This window comes from Thamnophis elegans, chromosome 2, assembly GCF_009769535.1.
Source record: "Thamnophis elegans isolate rThaEle1 chromosome 2, rThaEle1.pri, whole genome shotgun sequence".
NCBI lineage: Eukaryota > Metazoa > Chordata > Lepidosauria > Squamata > Colubridae > Thamnophis > Thamnophis elegans.
This window is the reverse complement of record NC_045542.1, coordinates 108527111-108545087: the sequence shown is the minus strand read 5'-3', so window position 1 is coordinate 108545087 and position 17977 is coordinate 108527111.

Genomic DNA, 17977 nt, shown 5'->3' with positions numbered 1-17977 from the left:
TCAATTCCATATTATTTTTATTACATCAAAAAATAAATGAAAATATAACTGATTTAAGTTAAATTGATGAACTACCAGTATTTCATTTTTAATTCCACTCAACTTTTGAAAAATTTTGGTCCACTAAACTGAATAAATTATTCTGGAATTTGTGAGTACTGTTAAAGTTAGAACATGAGACGATTATACAGTATTTCTTTCTGAAAAGCCAATTACCCTTTGAAATGAATACATTATTTCTCTCGGTAAATGTATAGATGTGATTTCCCCCCTGCTTTATCAAATTCAACAAAAAACAAATAAAAATAATTTAAATTGAAAAGTCAATTTCTTGTTCACTGGAAATGGTCAAAAACCTATCTTACTTACATATAACATACTATAAGCAAGAATAAAGCCTGCAGATATAGTAAATTAGAAGAGATCAGAATGAATGCATTTATATGAATTGTATGGTCTCTATAAATGTACTGTTTTCCCAAATTCATATTTGTAAAAAAATCTTTTTCCATCTTAAAATTTGAAATATGTCTTAGGAAATCTCCCTTTTCCCAGATATGCAACATAGTACTGTTGAAAAAGGTGAGTTTTCTTTCTAGGCCAAGGGAGTAGGGGGAGGGAGGGGGAATTAGATCACTGAAAAACATCAGAAACATGTCAGAAATAGGAAATGAGCAATTTTCTAGCGCCATCTATTGTGGAAAATAATAACTTCATATGTGGTATTGCTATTTTATATCAACATATTGCTATAACCAGAAAATTATATATATATATATATACCTTTCTCCCTGGCTCAGCTGATAACAGATCAGAGCCTATGGCTTAGTGGTTAAAACATCTGCCTAATATGCAATACAGCCCAGGTTCGAATCCCAGTAAGGGTATGGCTAGCTGATGAGAGCTAAATAGCTTGAAATAGATCTATACTAGTCTCCCTTTATTTATTTATCAGCACAAATACTACACAAATGTAACAAAGGCAACAGTAAAATATTGGGCTTTCTGTCTGGATGGTCTCTTGTGACGAGCCGATGGACAGAGAATGGAAGCAGTTAGCTTCCTCCCATAATTGGGGCATACCAGGGGTTGTGACTTTATATATATATATATATATATATATATATATATATATATATATATATATATATATATATATATATATATATATATATATATATATATATATATATTTAGCAACTAGGATTTGCCATGGTACCTATCATGTAGCTAGATTAGACCATTCAATAATTACTAAGTAGGCCACTAAAAACCACGAAAAACTACAGAAAAGGCTCTTAGGTATCACAAATTTAAGAAATGAAGCTGGCAAGACAGGAAACTATCAGGATACTATCTAGGCCAGTGCTGGCAAACTCCCAGCCCACGGGCCGGGTGTGTCACACGTTGGCCATGGCAATGTCCATGCCTGGTATAGCGAAGAGGGAAAAAGTCCCAATATGTTACATGACGCTGCCATGATGACGTGAGTTTGACATCCCTGATCTAGGCAATCAAAGCTTTGAATTCATGTGGGAGGGAAGAAAAAAAATATAAAAAATAAAGCTAGAGCAAAAATCTAGACAAACAGTCTGGATACAACTTCATTAACTGGTTCATGGCATCCAGGTAGAGTTACATCTGAGAATTTTCTATCAAACTTGCCAATTTCTGAGTAAGAGGGTTAAGAATTTTGACAGTTGATTGTAATTAAGCCTGGTAGGAAGCCAGAGATAAATATAGCTTTATTTTCTGCCTTATTTTGCAACCCTATCTACTAACCACTACTCCTAGTTAATTGCTATGTCTACTTGAGAAAGCTAAAAGAAGGAAAATAGAAATATGCAGTGAATTGTTAGGCATGATTTGAAGTCAAGTGCTTGAGCAATCCGTGAAGATGGAAAAGCTACATAACTGAGCAGTCTATTAATTTAAAAAAATTACATAATTTTGGAAAATTGTCATAAAAATAGAAAATAACCATAGAATGGTTAATTCATAATGAACACCACTGAACCTTCACCCACCAAGGTTTTTGTAGTACCAAGTGCAACATCTTGTAAATATCCAAAGCCCACAGTCCAATTGTCATGATAGAAATGCAGAATCTTCTTTGAATTCATGCCAGGTCCAGAAAGAAGAAGTGCAACATTGTTATGTAACATTTCCAATGTCCATTGCAAGAATCCATTGGGGAAAGTAGAATAATTTGACTGAACACAGCACTTATTTTGACAGGCACCAAAAGGTCTTTATTGCCTAAGCGATACAAAATTTATTTGTTTATATTTTACATTTCAAAACATTTCAAATACTTTGTGTCCTAAACTTCAAATATTTTTCTCTGACTTCTAGTAGAAATTAATCTGGGCTCTATCATCATATCTCTTCAACAACTTTGTTACTCAGACTGCTTCCAGTCCATCAATTAAGATTATGAGATCCTGACAGACATTCAATGGACAGCAAAGAATTAGAGAATAAGATTTTTATGTTATTTATTGAACAAATTTATATACATCCCATCTCACTCTGAAAGGTGACTCTTTTTATATAATTCTTTGGTATCTAGTGTTTATTTTGACTTTTGTAGTCCAGATTTCTCAATCTTTCTGTTGTATGATTATGATTGTGTGAGTGTGTCTTTGCATCTGGGCCAGTAGCACCTACAGAGACAAATACACAAAATTTGCACAAAGATTGAGAATCCATTGTCAATGTTTTGTTCATGTTAAGGAAGTATTTGTTCTCTCAGAGGAGTATTGTACTAATATTTGATAAATAATAATATTATTATTCCTCCAAATGAATAGAAAATATTTGATTTGATGAAAGTAAAATATTCAAATGCAATGGCTTGAAAATTGTACCTTTACAGACAGTCTTCAAAGTTACATTCAACCTAAAAAAGGAAACTTATGAGCCGGATTCAAAGTTTTGATAGTTGGGTTCCCTTCAAGATCATGTGACCGAACTTCAGGTGCTCAGCATCATGGCTGCATTTATAGCCATTTTTAGCATTCTACAGTCATGTGACCGTATTTTACAAGAACCAGTTTTCTGAGCTCATTTAGAACTGAACATACGTAACTCTTTCGGTTTGTGAACTTCATTTGTTGTTTTATTTATTTTTTGCCTTTATTATTTTTATAAATAACTCAAGGCAGAAAACATGCATGTATATTCCTTCCTCCTATTTTGCCCACAACAACTCATTGAGGTGAGGTGAGTTGGGACAGATGAATTGGGCTGAAAGAAAGTGTGACCCGCCCAAAGTTATCCAGCTGGTCTTGATGCCTAAGGCAAGACAAAAAAATCACAGCTTTCTGCTTGGTGTCTTAACAACCAGACCAAAGTGGCTTTCAATAAAAACTGGCATTTGGAGTTTACTTGACAATGTTGTTGGAATCACAGAGTTGCAGGCAATCATAGAAATAATCTAATCCATTCTTTCTTTGAGCAGGATGTAAATAATTATCCAATCCTTTCTTCGAAGACCTCTAGAGAGGAAGAGTAGCTATTGCTTTTGCTGGCTGAGACCTCATATAATCAGATAGTTACTTTTGAAGTTTAACAGAAATCTTCTTTCTGTAGTTTTCACACCCTGGCTCTGGTTCTGCTGTCAGGGGGAATGAAGAATAAGTCCCCTTCGTCTTCTGTGTGACATATTTGAAGGCTGTTATCTTCCATATCCCTTTAATTGGTTTTTCTGTTGGCTAAGCATGCATAGGATTATTCACAGTTACTCTGCATAGCTTTGTTTTAAGAATTTATCTGAGTGGCACTGAAGCATTTTTCTGCATAATAAGGAATGGGACCACTTCACAAACTGGGATCTCAAGAGAAAGAAGAGCTAAAGTATCAAGTCTTCCGCCCAGCTCAGTACAGGGCTAGTAGCAACAATTCACATACTCTTTCATTCACGAAGTACATATACGTACGAGTTTAAGAGACTGCTTATAGGTTGCTTTAGATATCTGCTTCTATATGTTTAATGTTCTATTTGCTTTTTCCTATTTCCTATTTAAACAAAATGACTGAGATGAAAGCCAATATATTGCAAAATATATCAATATATGTAAATCAAATTGTGATTCATTGATGTTTCTGTAAATGTTTCCTTTATTTTCTTTAGAGTTAGTTAGAGTTAGAATTAATTATTGGCCCCAAGTGTGATTGTCTTTGGTGCATATGTGTACTTTGGTGCATATGTGTACTCTCAGTGTACTTAAAAAGAAAAAAAATGCATTCATCAAGAATCATAAGATACAACACATTAGCTGAAGACCTGGTTCTGCCAGCGGTCCTGGGGAACCCAGAGCGGGATGGAGCCCATTAAATGGCTCAGGTGATCTGCTGTCGCTGGGGCAGGGGATGGGTGGGAGGTGACTTTGTCATATAAATCAGGTTAGGTGACAAGCTGGTTAGTTAATTCTTGTAGTAACTAATAGATCAATTATTCATTGAGCCTAAAAACCAGATTCTACACTTGCAGGAAGATGGCAGGAAGAAAAAAAAAGTTCAAAAATGCCCATATTCTATTTATTTCTTTTAATGTTAAATTTATATTCTCTTTCTACAGGATTTCCTAGTAGGGTAGATGGGAAAACTAATTCAGGTAATCTTAATTCATTCTTCCATAGGAGTCCTGTGAAATTTGTGTGGCTGAGGAAGAGTGACCTAAAGAAGGAGATCCAGGGTCAAAGAAGATTATCTTGACTGAGGGTGACATTGAACTGAGACTACTTCAGTCCTAGTTTTACACATTAACTACTACATCACACTATTCTGTCTTGGAAATAGTTTTCCAATGATCTTCTTCTATCACCTAGAAACCAAAGTTTCATTAACCGATTCTTCAAACTAGGTTAACAATTGGAATTAATACTGTTTGAAGCTGTTAACAAATGTAAGTCTTGGGTAGAGGTTACTCATATTTTCCCTCTGATTACTATGTGATTCTGGTGCCTAGTTAAGCAATTTTATCAGCAATGAAAACTATAGCTGTTAAGAATTGCATTTTCCCCATAAACATAATGTGATAAAAATAGGAAGACTTTACTATTATTCATAATACCAGGAATGGTATAATAAAAAGTGAATAGGAGCCAAGATCCATTTATACCTTAGGAGGTACTAGAAAATCAAGACATTTTTCTTACAGAGAAATAACTTTTGTTCCAATATGAGAATTTATCTAATAGCTGATGCTCGAACCCATGGCTCTCCAAACTTGGCATCTTGTGGATTTCAACTCCAAGAATTCCCTAGCCACCATGGCTGACTGGGAAGTTCTGGAAGTTGAAGTCCACAAGTCTTAAAGTTGCCAAGTTTGGAGACCCCCTGCTCTAATGCGAACAGACTGGCAGGGCAGAAGTTAGGATGGCTAGTTGGAGATGATTTCATCAATTTGAGGACAGGATTGCATTTATTAGGTCTTGCAGCCAATTGGCATGACTTTGGTAAAATTGTTTGATAAAGTTATGGTCCTCTTTCCCAGGTCCATATTAGCCAGGAGGTAGACAAAAGGTGAGTCCACATTATGGGCTGGGTTGCTCATTACATGTGATTTAATCTGTTCTTCTGTGATAGGGCAATCCATTGGTTGTAATAGAGTGGTGTTGTGGCCTAATAGTGAAGATGCTTGCCTCCCACTTGTAAGTAGAGCGTTCACTCCTAGGGTAGCAGCCGATGTTTTCCTCTTAGGGTGCAAAGGGAAAAAAAAACATTTCCTGTGAACTCAGCATAGGCATCAGGAAGGGCATCCAGCTAGTGAACATTCAGCTTCATCCAGTCACCTCAACTCTACTCCGAATAGGCTTGTAAAAAGGAAGGGTTTATTTTTATTTATTTTTTGGTTGTAATAGTTACATGTTTGCTGCCAAAGAAAATGCAGCTATGTCACACGTGATATTCCAGCCCAAATTTTAAAAGTAACAACAATGCATTTATTATTTGAAATAATAGACCATTACTATACTACCTGCCTAAAGAATGGGGTGGATAATTATTGAAAGTTTTTTTTTGAACAATCATGACTGAAGAGATTACCTAGCTGGGTTATGAAACATCTGAAGGGAGTGAGCAAGTTCAGAGAACCCCAAGGATTCATCCCAGAGCTACAGATACTCCCTTCTTTTGGATCATGACCATGATGATAGAGTGAAACATATAAAGTCTTATTATGAACACAGAAGAAGACAGATAATCCCACTTGGTCTGAGTACAAGGGAAGGAAAAAGCAATTAAATGTAACTGTTATTTATAGCTACCAATTCAAGTTAAATCTAACATTCTTTTCCTTCTTTCCTTTTGATCCTCAGGCTTCAATCAAAACCTTTAAGTTTAAATGGGATTGCATTTGGAAATGAAAGCAGTTTAAATGGAAATAAAAAATCTCCACCTCCTGTCAAATCAGGAATTTAATAGTTTGTGCTGCTGAAGTGTCTAGCAATCTTTTCAAGTTTCTGGCTTGAAGTGATAAGAGTAAACAATCAGTAAGCTTGCTCTGAAGGTAAGAGATAAACTAAAGCATTGCCTTTCATGTCACTTCAAAAACTAAGAGCTTAAGATAAGTTTTTATTTTTTGAAAAAAGTCACTAGGTGAAAATGGTCTGCGTTTTGCTTTGCATGCTGATTGCATTTCATTAATGTACTGAGAAAGATGCATACATTTTTTCTCAGTAGCTGTCATAGTTTCAGCATTGCAATTTGTTTGAGCTGTTGTAATTTTTCCTTAAAACGCTCTTCACTTCATTGCTAAAAATAGAAGTTCTGAAGCCCCCAATAGACTTATCAAATAAATACAGTTATACTGTTATATTGGAAATAAATATGTCCTGTCCTAAATGTGTGTTACTACACCAAATGTACATCCTTACTGATGGTGTCAGGACAACAATAATCTTAAGAAAACCAACAAATGGAAGGGGCTCCAAATGATGATTTTATTAGTCCAAAGTTAGCAGATTACTGTGACTCACTTTTGTTGCATTCCAACAAAAAAGAAGAGCCACAGATGATACAGATGCTATGTAAAAGTTGATCAAGGACAGTTTTCAGCAAGTATATACACTACAAAAAGACCTCAAATACATTGATAGCTTTGCAGCTGGTTAAGGAAACAAGATAACTACAAAGGGAAACATGAACATCCCTGATGTGAACACAATCCTAGAAAGTACCAAAAGCAGCTTTGATACACCACTTATTCTAAGAAGCAGGGAAAGGTAAGGATTTATGTGGTATGTACCTTGGAACTGACTTGCTTTCAAGGCATGAATTATGTAACCAATTAATCACTACCAGGTATGCATTGGCACACTAATAATAAAGTCATTCTTAAGGATATATTACATGAGAGATACAGCAAAGAACATAATACTCCATTCATGTAAATAAGCACAAACATGATTATTCAGTTGATTCAACCTGAAATCTTATCTCAACTCAACGCAGTAAGAAGTGGGCAACATGTTGAATGGCAAAGCAATCTCTAGATTAGACAGTCTTCTTTGCCTAGAAGAGCCTACAGCTTGAGAAAATTGAGCCTAGGCTGCATTAGTTGCAGAGTCATAATGTGCCAAAACTGTTATGTTGTTATGATTATATATTCAACTAAGGCTGGTAATCTGGTAAACAGTAGGCATGATATTTTCTCTGTATTAATAAAAATGTTTATTTCAGATTCAATTGACTGGATACATGAGAGGTATCAGGGATCTAGACCAGGTAGTGATGGAATAGGGCATTGGTACTTACCTGATACGCCTATTCTCATAGTGGGGGAGGAGTATCCAGGATGGGTTGACCTTGTCCTCTCTTGATTGGACTGAGTCAGATAAGCTCTTTGGGCCACACCCTGACACCAGGGACCACCCAATTATCAGCAAAGAACTCGATGTGCCATCCACTCCAGACCTTGTTGTAGGTTTAAAGTTCTTTTCTTCAACATAACAGTGCAACAACCAAAACATAATGATTTCTCTACAAAGTCATCTCAGAGAGGGGCTGGATACTCCTCCCACACTATTAGAATAGGCATATCAGGTAAGTACCAATGCCCTTTCTCCATAGTGAGGGGAGGAGTATCCAGGATGGGATGTACCAAAGCTACACGTCCCTAGGGGAGGTTACACATGCTGAGTATATGCACAACCTATGCCTGGCGAGACGTTACTCCTGCCCTGTGAACTGCCTGTAACACCCTATGCCTGAAAGAGGCTTCTGCAGACACAAAGGAGTCCAACTTGTAGTTCCTCATGAATGGTGAGGGGGAAGACCACGTGGCTGCCCTACAGATCTCAGTCAATGAGACCTGTGTGGCCCAGGCTGTCAATGTGGTGGCGCTTCATGTGGAATGTGCTGTGATAGACTCCAGTGTTTGCAGACCCTGTGCTTGGTAGGCGGTAGCAATATAGGTTCGTAACCATCTGCCTATGGTGGTGGCTGTCACCTTGTTCTCCAGAGTCCCTGGCTGGAAAGAGACAAACAGGGTTTCCAATTTCCTGCTCGGCCGGGTTCTTCTGAGGTAGATCCTCAGAGCCCTTCTCATGTCCAAGGTGTGCCACTTTCTCTATAATGGGTGAGATAGTTCTGGGCAGAAATTAGGCAATATCAGCTCCTGAGAGCCATGGAAGCAAGAGCACACTTTGGGTATGAAGGAAGGGTCCAACCATAGCACCACCCTGTCCTGGTGGAACACACAGAGATCTTCCCTGGTGGACAGCACCTGTAGTTCGGATATTCGTCTGGTGGAGATGATGGCCACCAGGAATGCTACCTTAAGTGTCAAGAACTTAAGCAAAACAGTTTGTAATTGTTCAAAGGGGGGGGGTCTGTCAGAGCATCCAAAATTTTCTGTAAATCCCAGGAAGGGTACCTGTCCACCGTGGGTGGTTTAAGGTTGGAGGCCCCCTTGAGGAACTGCCTGACAATGGGGTGGTGAGTCAGAGTCTGAGACTTACCACACAGGAGTACCGATGAAATGGCCGAGACCTGCCTCCTAATGGTATTGGGAGCCAACCCTCTGTCCAAACTTGCCTGAAGGAAGTCCAGAACTTATGGAACAGTAGCCCGAACTGGGTTGTGGCCCCTGGAGATGCACCATGTTGAAAAGGCGCGCCATGTAGCACCGTAAATGCGCTCCGTGAAGGGTCCACGAGCTGCTTGGATAGTCTGTATAACCTTGGGGGAGAATTGGTCCTCCCTCAGGATGCTCCGCTCAAGTGCCAAGCGATCAACTGGAACCACTGAGGGTCCAGGTGTTCCAGCGACCCCTGGCTGAGGGAGATCCTCTCCTGGGGGATCCTCCAGGGCCTGCACACCGAGAGGGATTGGAGGTCGGCAAAACAAGGCCTCTGGGGCCACTGTGGAGCAATCAACACCACCTCCGGCCCCTCCTGTAGGATTTTTTGAATGACCCTGGGGATCAGGGGCAAGGGTAGATAAGCATAGAGGAGCCCCCGAGGCCATGGGCAGCAGAGACATCTACCCCCTCCACCTCCCGGGGCTGGTACCTGGAGTAAAACCTCAGGAGCTGTGCGTTGAGAGGGGTGGTGAATAGGTTGACCTCCAGGTGTCCGAAGAGCTTTGCCACCTCCTCGAAGATTGCTGTCTGCAACTTCCACTCCGAATTGTCCACCTCAGCCCGGCTGAGCCAGTCAGCTCTGATGTTTTCCACCCCTGCAATATGTTCTGCAGTCAATGAAAGGAGATTCCTTTCGGCCCAATGTCCCAGTCTTTTGGTGTCTAGCATGAGGGACTTCGATTTGGTCCCCCCTGTCTGTTTACGTGTGCCTTGGTGGTGATGTTGTCCGTGAGGAATAGAATATGATTGCCCCTGACAGAGTTACAAAACTGTAGCAGGGCTCGGCGGACCGCCCTGAGCTCCAGCCAGTTTGTGTTGTGAGTCAGTTCCATCCGGCTCCATTGCCTCTGTGCCATCTGAGCCTGCAGAACAGGCTGGCATCCGTTGTTACCGTCAACCGGTCTGGGGTTCTGAAGACTTTGCTCTTGGTTATCGCCGGGGATGTCCACTAAATCAGTGAGTGGGATACCTCTGCTGGTAGAAGGACTTTGATCTGGGAGCTGGAAAGGCAAAAGGAACCATTGGAGGTCTCTGGTGTGGAAATGAGCCCAAAGAACAATGCCAATGGTGGACACTATGGTGCCTAGCAATTTGGACAGTGTGGCTAAGGACACCCTACACTCCCTGGCTACCTGGGAGGCCAGACATCTAAGAGAGAGCTGTCTTTCTAATGACAGAGAAACCGTGCCTGCCTCTGTATCTATCAGGGCTCCTAGGTGAATCAGGCTAGTGGAGGGATGCAGGTGTCTTTTGGCTAGGTTCACCGAAAACCCGTGATCCCTCAGGACTTACATAGTAATGTTTAGGTCCCATAGGGCACCCTTAAAGGAGGATGACTCCTTTAAAAGCAGGTCACCTAAATACCATTGAATTCGGACAGGTACCTGCCTCAGGGGCGCTGCCAATGCAGCCATAAGCTTAGTGAAAACTCGAGGGGCAGAAGACAACCTGAAAGGTCCCTATACTGGAAATGGTGCCCTAGGTAGCAGAACCTGAGATATTGACGGTGTTCCGGGACTATAGGCATATGAAGGTAGGCCTCCATGAGGTCTATGGAGGTGAGGAAATCACCCTGCCTGACGCCCTCCAGGATGGAATGCAGTGAATGCATCTTAAACCTCCGATAATGTATGAATCGGTTCAGGCATTTCAAATCAAGAATCACTCTCCAGCTGCCTGAGACCTTATGGATCACAAAAAGAATGGAGTAATACCCCCTGACCTTGCTGTTCTAAGGGCACTGGTTGGATAGCCCTGATGTCTAAAAGGTGTTGGAGGGCCTCCTGCATCAGCAACCTCTTGGTCGGGTTGTTTGAGACAGGGCAGACCTGGAAGGAGCTTGGGGGGCGGGGCTGGAGAGGAAGTCGAGTGAGAGGCCATACCGAATGGTGTTTTGGATCCACTTATCGGAGAAGGATAAGTCAGTCGGCAAAGTACGCCAAGCAGCCCCCAATGGAGGGCAAGCTAAGTCTAGATCTAGTTTTTGTGGAAGGAGCACCCGCCTCCTCTTCCTCCGCCCCCTCGAAAGGGTCGCTTCTGCTGCCTGCCCCTCTGCTGCCTGTCTGGGTATCTCTGCCTGGAAGAGAAGCCTTCCTGGTACTGCTTGGAACCTGGCTTCCCATAATCTGACCCCCGGAAGGAATCCTGACCCCAGAAGCTGGACCCGAAGTCTTGTCCCCGAGGGTATGAATGTCTGGGATATGGAGCCTCCCTGAAGCTGGCCTTCCTCAGGGAGGTGGGAAGCACTTTCCACTTGTCCTTGTTCTCTACCAGGAAGAGATCAAGAGCTGCTCCAAAGAGGGAGTCCACTGTGAAGGAAGCCAATGCCAGGTGCCATTTGTGGCGTACGTCCGCCTGCCACTGTCACAGCCAAAGCAGCCTGCAAGAAGCTACGGAGGAAACAATTGCCCTGGAGGCAAACCTGGTTGCCGCTAAGGTGGCATCTGAGGAAAATTGGGTGGCAGCCACCAGCTTGTTGATGTCTTGGTGTGACCTGACATCTGAAATGGGGATTTGCTGCTGGAGATCCTGTAGCCACAGAAGAGAAGAACAGTTGAAGAAGTAGGTGGTGGTAGCTGCTTTCACTGCCCAAGCTGCTGCTCCTTTGCAAGGTGATATCCACCTTCTTGTCTTCTGGTTCCAGGGTGTCCTCGGTTCCCCTGGCATGCTGGTAGGCGTGTTCAGGGCCGTAAGAGGTGCATCGATGGCACCTGGGCCATGTCTTGTCCACATTGAAGAATGCCTTATCCGTGGAGGTGGGCATGGGACCTCCCACTGTTGCGTGAACTGGTCCAGAAAGGACTTGGATGTGGGCAGTGTCGGTCTCGACGGCCTGTTCTTCAAAGATGTTTTCTGCTGAGAAGCCCTGGTGATGAACCGGTGTCTCTGCTGGTTTGTTGCCCAGCTTGGCAGCTGTCTTGGCCTTGAACAGCAGGGATTTATACAGAGATGGTTGGAACAGCCTGGAAAAGGTCAGCTTGGGAGGAGACATGCCTTCGTCCTCAGAGAGTCTATCATCTCTGATTTCGCCTTCTTCCAATTCCGAATCACTGTCTTCTTGAGAAGATGCCAGAGAGCTTGATGGATTTTCCCCTTGGACCTCCAGCCCCTCAGGGACACCAGGCAAGGGTGCCGCCTGAGACTGCTGTTGAAATGCCGCTGCCATACATTGCTGGAAGGCCCGCTGGAAGTTGGGCATTCCTGAGGTTGGCATCTGGCTAGCACTCACTCTTGACCATCCAGATGTGCAGGCTTGGGGAGAAGGCACCGAGGAGGGAGACAATCCGGATGGCATCATGTGAGGGGGTGCTTACCAACCCTAGGCAGAGCCCCAGAGACCCAAGGTCCTGCACGCCCTTGCTGCCTGTGGATTCAGCCCTTTAGGAAGAAGCGGCTCGTAAGCGATCTCTTCTAGCCATTCACTTCAGATCTGCGATGCTGGGGGGGCATGGGCTCTCTGCAGCATTTAAAGGCACCACAGTCGTCACTCGACCCTTAAGGGGAGCGGTGGAGTGCTCATGGGCGGCTGTGGCTGCCCCTGGCTCCCGTTGCAATCTGGTGGGGCTTGCAGAGACTTGGCTTTGTGGAGCGGCTGGAGGTCCTTGCTGAGTGACCTAAGTCACGCCTTAGTGACCTAGGCAGTGTGCCACCTCTGAGGGCTAATGGCGACTGCCCTCGCCCACCAGGCTCTCTGTGAGATTTCAGGTACTCATTCAGGACTGTAGGCTTGCAATTTTTTAAGGTCTCTTAAGGATTTTGCGATTTTTTTAAAGTCTCTTGAGGATTTTTAGGAGTTCCAGGATGGTGCAACTGTCCAGTTGAGGACTGAGTCGATAACTGGGTGGTCCCTGGTGACCAGGGCGTGACTCAAAGAGCTTATCTGACTCAGTCCAATCAAGAGAGGACAAGGTCAACCCATCCTGGATACTCCTCCTCTCACTATGGAGAAATCATGACATACATTATGAAAGGAGCAAGCAATTAAAAAAATGGGAAGGCAATAAAATTAGAGATGGAGAAAAAGTGAGAAGGACATTAAGAGATCCAACAATGATTAAGTTTCCACCTGGAAAAAAGATCTGCTTGTTTCAAATATGTGATTTAAAGATCAGATTATCCATGGCAAAGAAATTAATATAATTCTGTTTTATTATCAGCGAAGGAATGGCTGATTTAATCAATAAAAGACTGAGAAATTTAGTGAATGATATAAAGATGATTTTTTATTGTCTTAAGAATAGTACTTACTAAAAAGAGTCATAGAAGGAAAGAGGTGACATAGAAGTTGCACTAATGGGAAGTATGAAAATGGATGTTTATATCATATATATGATATAAACATCTATATATGTATGTATGTATGTATGCATGTATGTATGTATGTATGCATGTATGCATGCATGCATGCATGCATGTATGCATGTATATATGTATATATGTATATATGTATATATGTATATATGTATATATGTATATATGTATATATGTATATATGTGTATATGTGTATATATGTATATATGTATATATGTATATATGTATATACTTAAAGTCCTGGCTGGCTGATAAGGAGTCGTTCTCTGTAGCTCAAATGGTTAACTCCCTGCCTGGGAGGCAATAGAGCACAGGTTCGATTCCCAAACTTGGGTATGGCTAGCTGATGAGAGCTAAATAGCTTGAAATAGATCTATACTAGTCTCCCTTTATTTATTTATCAGCATAAATATAACATATATGTATATATGTATATATGTATATATGTATATATGTATATATGTATATATGTATATATGTATATATGTATATATGTATATATGTATATATGTATATATGTATATATGTATATATGTGGCTTAGTAGTTAACACATCTGCCTAATATGTAATACAGCCCAGGTTCGAATCCCAGTAAGGGTATGGCTAGCTGATGGGAGCTAAATAGCTTGAAATAGATCTATACTAGTCTCCCTTTATTTATTTATCAGCACAAATACAACACAAATGTAATAAAGGCAACAGTAACAATATTGGGTTTTTGTCGTGATGGTCTCTTGTGACGAGCCGATAGACAGAATGGAAGCAGTTAGCTCCCTCCCATATTTGGGCATACCAGGGGTTGTTGTGACACTAAAACACACACACACACACACACACACACACATACGCCAAATCCAGTTTTGAACATTTGGCTAACTCTGGGACCAGCCATAATATTAACAATGTTAGTAATCATTTAACAAATTTTATGCTGCTTAAATCTGAGTGATTCTGGGCAGTTGTATATATTGCAATCCCACTGTTTTTCTTAAACTCAACTGAGTTATTATAAGTGAATTCACCAATAAGTAAATAATCAGTCCAATTGCCTTGCTGCTAATTTATATAAAATATATTATTCAACAATATCACTTTTCTCTCCATTCCTCCATTTGACTGTACTTGATATGCAAATTATAGGTGAACCATCATCCAATGAAATGCTTGAGCAAGACATGAAAAACTTGAGATGAGCTTTATATGGAAAAAGACTACTCTGATTCAGGTTGCAAACACACACACAGAGATACAGTTGCTAAAGAATAGAGTTATTTACTACAGCCAGGCAGATAACAATAGGTATGATCATAATTTGAGGTCTTTGCATAGAGTGCTTGCCTGAATAATTTTATTTGCAGTTCAAGCAGCAAAAGAATGATCCAGATTTATTCCAGGAGTCAAAGAGCTGAGTCTGGTAGTAAGCCAGTTGCCTAATCCAGTTGCCTAGTCTTGGGTCTTTTGCATAAAAAATGGAGTTCCCATTATTAAATTACCCTTGTCATTAAGCCAATTATAAATCATATATGAGATAGGTCTATTGGAATTTTGCTGTTGTTCCACTGGAAAGTTAGCATATTTGTCAGCATTCCTGTCATATTTCACTTTAATAGTGAGATAGGTGGCACATATATTAAATAATAAATATTTGGCAGACAGAGCCCTAAAAATCAAAATTTAATCTGTGCATAATGATCAAGGAATGCTGTTATTGCAAAACTAAGGAGATAAGTAAGTCATTTACCCAAGAAAAGAAATGATCTATTGTATAAATATTGTTTCTACATATTTTACAATATTGTAGTAATATTGTAAACTATTGTTTATACTCTTTTTATCTTTTTCTTTTTATTGTTGTCTAGACCAGGGGTGTCAAACTCGATTTAATTGAGGGCTGCATTAGGGTTGTGTTTGACCTCAGGGGGGCGGGGTGGGCATTAATCGGGGTGGGTGTGGCCAATATGTCACTTGTGTTGGAGGGGGAGTATCTGTGATTGCAAAAATGGTCTCCCGAGCCCCATTTTCAGCTGTTCCGGCTTCTTGCAACCCTCTGCCAATGACAATGGAGCTCAGGGAGGGTCACATGTGGCCCTCACAAGCTCTGTTTTTGGCTGGGGTGGCCTCATGCAACCCTCTGCCAGAGAAAACTGAGCTCAAGAGGGATGACATGGCCCTCATGAGCTTCATTTTTGCTGGCAGGGGCACCACAGGCCAGTCATTTGCTGTTTCCCAGATGGCTCCATGGACCAAATCTAAGCACCCCACAGGCCGTATCTGGCCCCTGGCCCTTGAGGTTGACACCCCTGGCCTAAACCAGCCTCATGGTGAGATAGGTAGCAAATAAATTTAACAAATAAATAAATAACAAGACATATGTTAACAATATTATGCTTTCTTATAGGAAAATCCAGAAAACAACATAATTCAAATACTGAGAGTGAAAATTTGGAAACAGTCCTAACTTCATTCAACATATGCATGAATAATGTGTGCCCGTATCTAAGTAGCATGTCTAAAACTTTCTTCAAGAATTGAACTTCATTAGAGGACTGATATTTTTTATAATTTGGTAACTTTCACTAAAAATACCTCCCCTTGTTGAACATAGTTATTCCAGTGGCAAACATAAGGGAACTGCTAAATTTATTTTTAGATTTCTTAGCTATTTGGATTTAAGTGTTCTTTTGAGATACTTCCTTAAGAGAATTTTAGAGGAGAATTTAGATTGCTGCATCAAGGATTCAACCTGCATCTTGTTTCAGACTTTTTTGAAGCCTGAAAAAAAAATCAGACCAGATAAATTTCAGAGAAATACTGACCTAATGTAGAAGGTGCAATGCTCTTCTCTTGAATGACTTTCAACATATATTCAGTCCTAATGTCTACTCTTATATTTTTATCTGTATACTAAGCTTTCTTTTTTCTTCCTTGACATCCATTCTTATTTGGAAAATATTATGGAAACAGCTTTACATTTTTGTTTTTAATATTATGACTTACATTAAAATAAAACATGAATTTAAAAATAAGATGCAAGAATGTTAAATGCTGTGACAGTTTATTAAATCTGGTGAAATAATGCATTGCATTGCAGATGATTTATATGGCACCAATTATTGTTGCAAGATGAATATTATAAAATACACCATATTCAATATGTGCTACTTTTGTTAGAAGGAAAATGGAAACTATTCTAATCTCTTTTACTCTATGCTTTTTTCCTTCATTTTAGAAATGCAGGCACCATGTTATTGTATTTTACAAAAAGGGATTATACTGGAGAAGAATAGATACCTTTGGTTGGTATGATGCAGTAATTATGAATAACAAATTAACATAATATATTAGGCTAAAAAATACATTTATTTTATTGCTGCTTGAAATTCAGAGCCACAATGAAACAGCTATGAATTCTTAAGGATTTGAATCACCATGAATTCAATGTGGCTGAGTCCTAGCAGACCCTGCGCTGTTAGTTATCAGACTATTTCTCTATTGTCATCGACATGCAAATATAGAATTGATTTATATGGAACCAAGTTAGGAAGCAGTTTGTTCCTGTTTCTTTAACTTACTATAAAGCTTTAAAATATATCTTCTGTCCAACAGAGATCCAGGAGAACAATCAAGGTAGAGAGGACACACTACTAAGATCAAAAGCAATGCATCAGTCCTCCAGAGAAGGCATAGCAAACTTGGTTCATTGTTTTAAGTACAGGGATATAAAAGTGGTCAGGGTAGAAGTGGTGATGTGATTCGGACAAAGTCATCATGCCCAAGAAATGGCTTCCAATGACAGATTCAGGACTTGTGGGATCAAGAAGGTGGCCTGAAATCAACATTATCTCAGTTTGATGCTGCTTTGCAACAGACAGGTCCTCCCAGGCTCAGCTGGCACTCGTTGTGGTTTTCACTGCCAAAGAGAATATTTGTTTTATGAAATTTGGTGCTTCTCTACCATACACCCCTGTTTTTCATTTAATAGGAGCAATGCTGCTTAGGATTTAGCGGCTGTATAACCAAGGCTGAAGATGATGTACAGACTAGTTCTGCTTTCATTTCCATTCAGGAAATCCAGTCTGCTGTTGCTGCCCTAACTAATATTTTTGAGATCACTCCTAAAGAGGAACACACTCTGGATTTATCTCTGAAATGTTTCCCTGCATTTTCTTCTTTAGTCTATTCTATCCATACCTGATTGTTCTTCACTCATGTTACAATATAATTTGATATAGAGGAATAATCTGTTACTAACTTGATGAGAAAAAATATCAATTCAGGATTACAGAATATATTTAATATTTAATTTAATTTAATTTATTGAACTTCTACCTGACTCCCAATGACTCTATTCTAAATGTTGACCAATTATCACTACATAAGAACATAATGCCATATAATATTTCTGCAGCATGAGACAAATCTCATGACTTATGTATCAGCGATGAGATGCAAGTATGAAAATGTGTTTATACTTGATATCATCATGACATGCCATTTTTGTCATCAAAGGAAGCTGCAGATGTCCATTTTATTCCCATGGTGAGTGTTCACATTTATATGTACTAGAAATTCTTCC